The sequence below is a fragment of the Lontra canadensis genome, unplaced genomic scaffold, assembly GCF_010015895.1.
Source record: "Lontra canadensis isolate GAN:19392208 unplaced genomic scaffold, GSC_riverotter_1.0 scaffold14, whole genome shotgun sequence".
NCBI lineage: Eukaryota > Metazoa > Chordata > Mammalia > Carnivora > Mustelidae > Lontra > Lontra canadensis.
In genome coordinates, this window is record NW_022631008.1 from 1,247,773 (window position 1) to 1,254,534 (window position 6,762).

Consider the following 6,762-nt stretch of genomic DNA (forward strand, 5'->3'; position numbering starts at 1 on the left):
TCAACTTTTTTGTAACTTTATCCTAAAATATGCATGTCTAGATTTGCTCCCCAATTTAGCAGTGTGCTTAAGGTTTTGGGACCAGAGAAACCTGAATTTTAGCTCCAGGTCCACCATTTGCCTATTGATGGACCTCAGTCACTTGTTTCATGTCCGTAGGCCTTAGTTTTCTTATTTATGAAGTGTGTATTGTCTCACTTATACTCCAAAAAACCTGGCTCATAATGTTTCTGTGAAGATTAAATGAGCTGATTTATATGAAGCTGTTCAGTGTCTGGCACAGAGTAACTGCCTAGTAACTATCAGCCATTGTTATTAAAATGTAGTTATACAAATGTTCTGCTCCTGCCAGTTGCTTACTCATAATATACTAAAATGTATTCTGCCTCATCTTCATGCCTTCTCAGAGGATGCCACACATCCAAATGCTAATCATACATCAAGTCTGTCTGTCATGCATCCTCATAAAATCATCCCTCAGAATATCTTCACTCTTTTTTCATCAGGTAATTATTGACTACACATATCATTTGATAGTTCATTTTTTACTGTTATTTATCTCTACTTCCCAAAACTATTATTTATACTATTATTTCAATCTTTGTGATTTCTGGTGTTAAGGATTTATGTTCAGTATTCCAAACCAGACTGTAAATTCCTTAAGGACAAGCATATCTTATATTTTTTTATACTCTATTATATCTAGCAGAATGTCTTGTTCTGTATGTACTGTGTAGTGTTGATTTAATTTTTAAGTCTGTAAGATAAAGAATCTAAAATTATCTTAAATATATTTGTTTTACAATTGTGCTTATAGCACTGACTACATAATGGGATTTGGAGTCCTGAGAAATTACTACAGCCAGTGATGTGCTGGAGCTAAACGCTACTCTTACAAGAGCCAGTGGTGTGTATCTCTTTCCCAGTTCTGCATGCAATGATTTCTCATTGGTAGTTTGAAACAATCCATATTAGGGGTATTTATACTTTGGGAATTGGCAAACACTACAAATCTGAACTTACTTTTTCTCATCTCTTTTGTTCGCTTTCATTTTTTTCTTTCTTCCTTTATTTCCTTCCTTCCTCTTTTTTTTTTCTTTCTCTTTCTCTCTCCCTCCCTTCCTCTCTCCCTGTCCCTTTCTTTGTTTTTTTCAAAGCAAATTATTATATATTTCCCAGGACACCACTCTTTAGAACTCACAAAGATGGATTTAGAGCCATTCATAAGATGTGTATAGATTTAAATACCTCTTAACTATTGAGCAAACTCAAATAATCTATGACTCTTTTCCAGAATCAGAAGGCATTCTGTGAACACAGAAATAACATACTCATGTGTTATAATTTACAATTACCATTTAAATATTAATATCCTCTGCAGGTTTCCTGTCTCACCTTTAGGTCTTTGATCCATTTTGAATTTGTTTTTGTGTATGTTGTAAGAAAGTGGTCCAGTTTCATTCTTCTGCATGTTGCTGTCCAGATTTCCCCACACTTGTTGAAGAGACTGTCTTTTCCATTGGTTATTCTTTCCTGCTTTGTCAAACATTGGTTAACCATATCGTTGAGGGCCCATTTCTGGGTTTTCTATTCTGTTCCATTGATCTATGTGTCTGGTTTTATGCCAGCACCATACTGTCTTGATGACTACAGCTTTGTAATACAGCTTGAAATCTGGAATTGTGATGCTTCCAGCTTTGCTTTTCTTTTTCAAGATTACTTTGGCTATTCAGGGTCTTTTGTCATAAAAAAAGAATGAAATCTTGCCATTGCAGTGATTTGCATAGAGCCAGAGTATATTATGCTAAGCAAAGTAAGTCAGAGAAAGACAAATACCATATGATTTTACTCATGTGGAATTTAAGGAATGAAACAAATGAACACGGGAATAAAAAAAGAAAGAGAGAGGCAAACCATAAAACAGACTCTTAACTGTAGAGAACAAACTGAGGGTTGCTGGAGGCAAGATGGGTGGAGGATAAATGGGTGATGGGTATTAAGGAAAGCACTTGTGATGAGCACTGGGTGTTGTATGTAAGTGACGAATCACTAAGTTCTATTCCTGAAACTAATATTATACTATATGCTAACTAACTAGAATTTAAATAAAAACTTGAAACAAAAAATATATGTTTTGCAAATGATCTTGTTATTTGGCAGATAGTCCATATGTTTGTATAACGTAGCTATGGCCTTAGTAGCTATTTTCCAGGGATTTTATGTATGTATAATCTATAATCCTTCTAAGCCACAAGCTCCTCAGAAGAATTTACTGGATTAAAGACAAGTGTCATTCAAGAGCTATACTAATGACTATACAGGGCTCAAAGTAGTCACTCGGGAAAAAAAAATTTATGTCCATTTATTATTTAATTTTAAAATTTAACATTTTTGAAGATGAGAGGGAATTTAAAAGAAAAAGAATATGTTCTTGAAACTAAATAATTACCAGTGCATGATTACGTTCTTAGCCTTGGAGTTACAGATAGAGATTGCAGCAGCTTTTTTTTTTTTTTAATGTCTCCTTTTGTCATTTGTTCTGTAATTCAAGCTTCAGTATTTAAAAGTTTCCATTGTCTGCATTAGGTCAGCAATATAATCCTTGAGAAGCTTATATCTGTTTAAAACCATCAGCTTGATTTTTTTTTCCCTAAAGCACCTCCAGTTCAGGTCCTGGGGTCAGCTCTGAGCCTCTCTGTATTGCATTCAGGAATAATATTCTTGAATGTGAGAAAGAAAGGAACAAGAGGAGGATGCATTAGTAAAATCTTGGTTTGTATGTGATATATTTTTCTGCATTGAAAAGATTTGTTATGAAGATTGATATAAAATACCACTGAAAATAAAATATCATTCCATATCATGATCACATACTAACAGTCCAGTGATCCATCAAACATTCAAGACAATACTTTATTGTATGTGAGCCTAGAAATCCACCTCTTATTTCAGGAAAATGAGAAATTGTCTTACCACAGAGGCACTGTGTTTAAATCATCTTGGCCAAGAAATCCAAAGGAGAGCTGAATCCCCACTATACAGTGAAACAGACATGGGGTTCTAACTCCCTTGCAATAAATTAAACTTTAATGACCGGATTTCCTCATTTGCAACTTCCCAATTTTGACAGTTTAAGTTTCTGATCCTGGAACGCTCCCTGTGCTTTCTGCCGGGGCCTGAGCACCTTATGCTCCCATCCTCCAGCAGCAACTGCCTGCAGACAGACTGAATCTAGGACCTAAATTCTCTGTTAGAATGAAGATTAACAGGTGTTAAAGACATGTTAGTATTTAGATGAGTGGCTCACCCAGATGTAAACAGAAGAGATTAAAGAATATTTGGGGCAGGGGCACCTGGGTGGCTCAGTGGGTTAAAGCCTCTGCCTTCGGCTCAGGTCATGATCTCAGGGTCCTGGGATCGAGCCCCGCATCGGGCTCTCCGCTCAGCGGGGAGCCTTCTTCCTCCTCTCTCTGCCTGCCTCTCTACCTACCTGTGATCTCTGTCTGTCAAATAAATAAATAAAATCTTAAAAAAAAAAAAGGAAGAATATTTGGGGCAGGGGCGCCTGGGTGGCCCAATCATTAAGTGTCTGCTTTCAGCTCAGGTCACGATCCATGTCTGGCTCCCAGCTCAGTGGGAAGCCTGCTTCTCCCTCTCCCACTCCCCCTACTTGGGTTCCCTCTCTCTTTCTGTCAAATAAATAAATAAAATCTTAAAAAAAAAAAAAAAGAATATTTGGGGCAGAAACTGCATCTCTGGAATATATAGTGTGACAGGATCAAACATTCCAAGTATTTGTCTTTTGTGGGATCACTAGAACCTTCCTGCTCACATTCTAAATGAGGAGAGTATCCGCGATGGGATGTCTAAATAGAGACCCAAGATTATGGTGCTTACTGGGGTAAAGCAGCAAGGAAAAACATCCAAACTAAAAAGGCAGCTTACTCTGTAAACAGTAATTTTAAATTGACATTTGACTTTAGATAAGTTGAAACATCTGAGCCTAAATCCCATGCCAAATTAAAACATACATAAAAACCATACTTTGGGGTTGCAGACCTTTCAGAGATGGAGTGGTAGTATAAGTATATTCTTTACACAGACCTGCTCCTAGTCATGTATCTTCCATGTTTAAAACCTTTCAACTGTTTCCTCTTTCACTGTAGACAAAGTCCAAGCTCAGAATGGAAGGGAAGCCCTAATGATCTGACTCCTCTTGCCTCACAGTTCACTCCTTGCCCCAAATATTCTCTGGGCTACTCATACCACATTTCTCCTATTACCTTGCTTTCAGGCATTTTCACAAGCTGTTCTTTACCCAAAGCTCTGATTCCTATATATCTGGGAGAACTTAGCTTGGGCCTTTCTCCTGGGAAAACTTTGCACACTCCTAAAGGCAAGGCTAGATGCCTTTTGTATTTTCTCCATACCCCAGGTACTTCTTCATGTAATGCAATGATGTATCTTAAGTGTCCATTTACGTCTCTCTATCTGCTAATAGGAAGCCAGCTTCATAAAGGCAGGGGACAGTTCATTTGGTTCATGCTGTGTCTACATACATACTACCTGTCTGTCAGTAATCACTGCTTACTTAATGAATAAATTAAGCTCTTGTGACATTCTTGTGTCATCGCAAGGAAATTGTGAGAGAAGAGAACCTGTTTTGTTCATTGTATGTACAGCACTAACATCATACCTGACAATAGTAGATGCTCGATAAATATTTATTGAAGAAAAATTTGGAATACTGAATAACATTTAAACTATAATGCATTGCCTTTGATGTAATGGCTAACATGACATTAACACTAATATCTCTAACAAGAATGCTAAACAGTTTCAGTTCTGTTAAAATCATAATAACCCAGGGGGGAAAATACCATTCTTGTTATAACAATCATTACTACTGTAAATATTAATTATTTTGCCTATTATAGATCAAGAATTTTCCCCCCTCAGGTATTTTCCTGATTAAATATTTGTAGTCTATTGAGTAGTGTTTTCAGATTTGCATCTTTGATTTTTAGTAATATCTAGCATCCTTGAAATATGTTATTTTTAAGCTACAAAAAGCACTTCTTGATTCCTATATAGGAACGTGGTTGGGTTTCTACATTCCTCAAAGAAAAAACAAAAGAAGTTATTTGTACACATCTTCACCTAGAAAACTTCTGGAAAAAATCAAAATGTTTAGCTAGAAAGGTACCTGAGGGATGATCTTGTTCAGCATCACACTTAGGAATGAGTGGTTTCTTCCTCCTTTTAAAGGAAGAGGAAGGCAACTAGTATTTAATTAGTCTGCTCCAAATAGTTAAATATTATTCCTTAAAAATAATGCTCGTCCACACACGCATACACATCACTCACAGTCATTACCTCTGCATATAGTGTAGACAATTTGCATAACTACTTTAAATGATAAAAACACTTACAAATCTACCTGATCAAGGAGAGGTAAGTAGAGTGTGCATAGATTTATGGTAATCACATCACATCCACACAAGTGGTATTCTCCACCACTCCCCATCCCAATCTCTACCATTGGAGTGAAAGAATCTCTTTTATAGTCCTAAGTCAAGAAAATCTCTTGAGTCATAATGATTATTGTCATATAAATTATATTACTATAGAAATATACCCCTATTTCATTTTTTTGAAGATTTTATTTATTTATTTGACAGAGAGAGACACAGCTAGAGAGGGAACAGAAGCAGAGGGAGTGGGAAAGGGAGATGCAGACTCAGTGCTGAGCAGGGAGTCCTGATCCCAGGACCCTGGGATCATAACCTGAGCCAAAGGCAGATGCTTAACGATTGAGCCATCCAGGCTCCCCCCTAGTTTATTTTTAATAAAGTAAAAGGACAACAACAAAAATTATTTGGTATTCATTTCTTAATCTTGAGAAGTGCTTGAAGTTTGAACTTCCCATTTAAGAAAAATGAGCAAATTACAAGTTAACAAAGTCTTCCTATTTCCTCTCTCTCTCACATAGCACTCTGTTCCTTACCTCCGTAGTTCCTCATTTGGGCCTGACTTCTTAAAATGTTCTTTTCTCTCTTTGAACTCAGGAATCATCAGGCAAAGCTAGTAACATCAGAGGTGTTCACTGAATAGCTGAGCTGACAAAACCCACCTTCTGAAAGCAGAGTGAAAGTGGAACCTCATGGTGGTCTGGGGAATATGGCATTTCCATTCACAGTCCAAGCAACAACAGAAACAAGGTGAGAGCATGAGAGTTGGGCATCTTAAGGTAGTGGCAAAAGAAGAGTTTCAGGAAAAGCAAGGTGGAGATAGTGGCTATCCAGTAGGTTACTTATTATGTGGTATGTCTGTCAGGAGCCTGCATTCGCATTCAAAGTCAGGGACTCAGGAAAACAAACAAGAATAAATCAGGGTCCAAGGCCAAGGGGGAATGTGGGTACACAAGAAGGGGACTAGAATAGAGCTTTGAACACAAGGATCAAAGTAGAAGACGCTTATCAAGCTTGGGTCAATACTGGATGGCTGAGGATGCTGAGCCACTGAGTGTTGGTCTAAATGATTCAGAAAGATCCTGGGAAAAGGTGTGCTGGGCCTTGAAACATATTTAGAGACACCAGACTTACAGAGGATGGGAAGGTATAGTATTGGAGTTGATTTCTAGACCTTTCTTTCATCTCATGATTTCCTTCAGAATTTCCTGCACTGGTCTCGGGGGTTTCTCTATATGATTAATCCTTTCTCCTTATGCAATTTTAACTATAGGATGGCCCCTTACCAGTT

The 6,762-nt window shown here is 37.3% G+C and overlaps 1 long non-coding RNA gene across 1 annotated transcript; it reads left to right on the forward strand.

Moving 5' to 3' along the window:
• The first annotated feature begins 812 nt into the window (after positions 1-812).
• Positions 813-6,123, forward strand: LOC116868197. Its single transcript, XR_004382763.1, has 2 exons — positions 813-907; positions 6,069-6,123. It is a non-coding gene; the product is annotated as an uncharacterized LOC116868197 (long non-coding RNA).
• Positions 6,124-6,762: the final 639 nt, after the last annotated feature.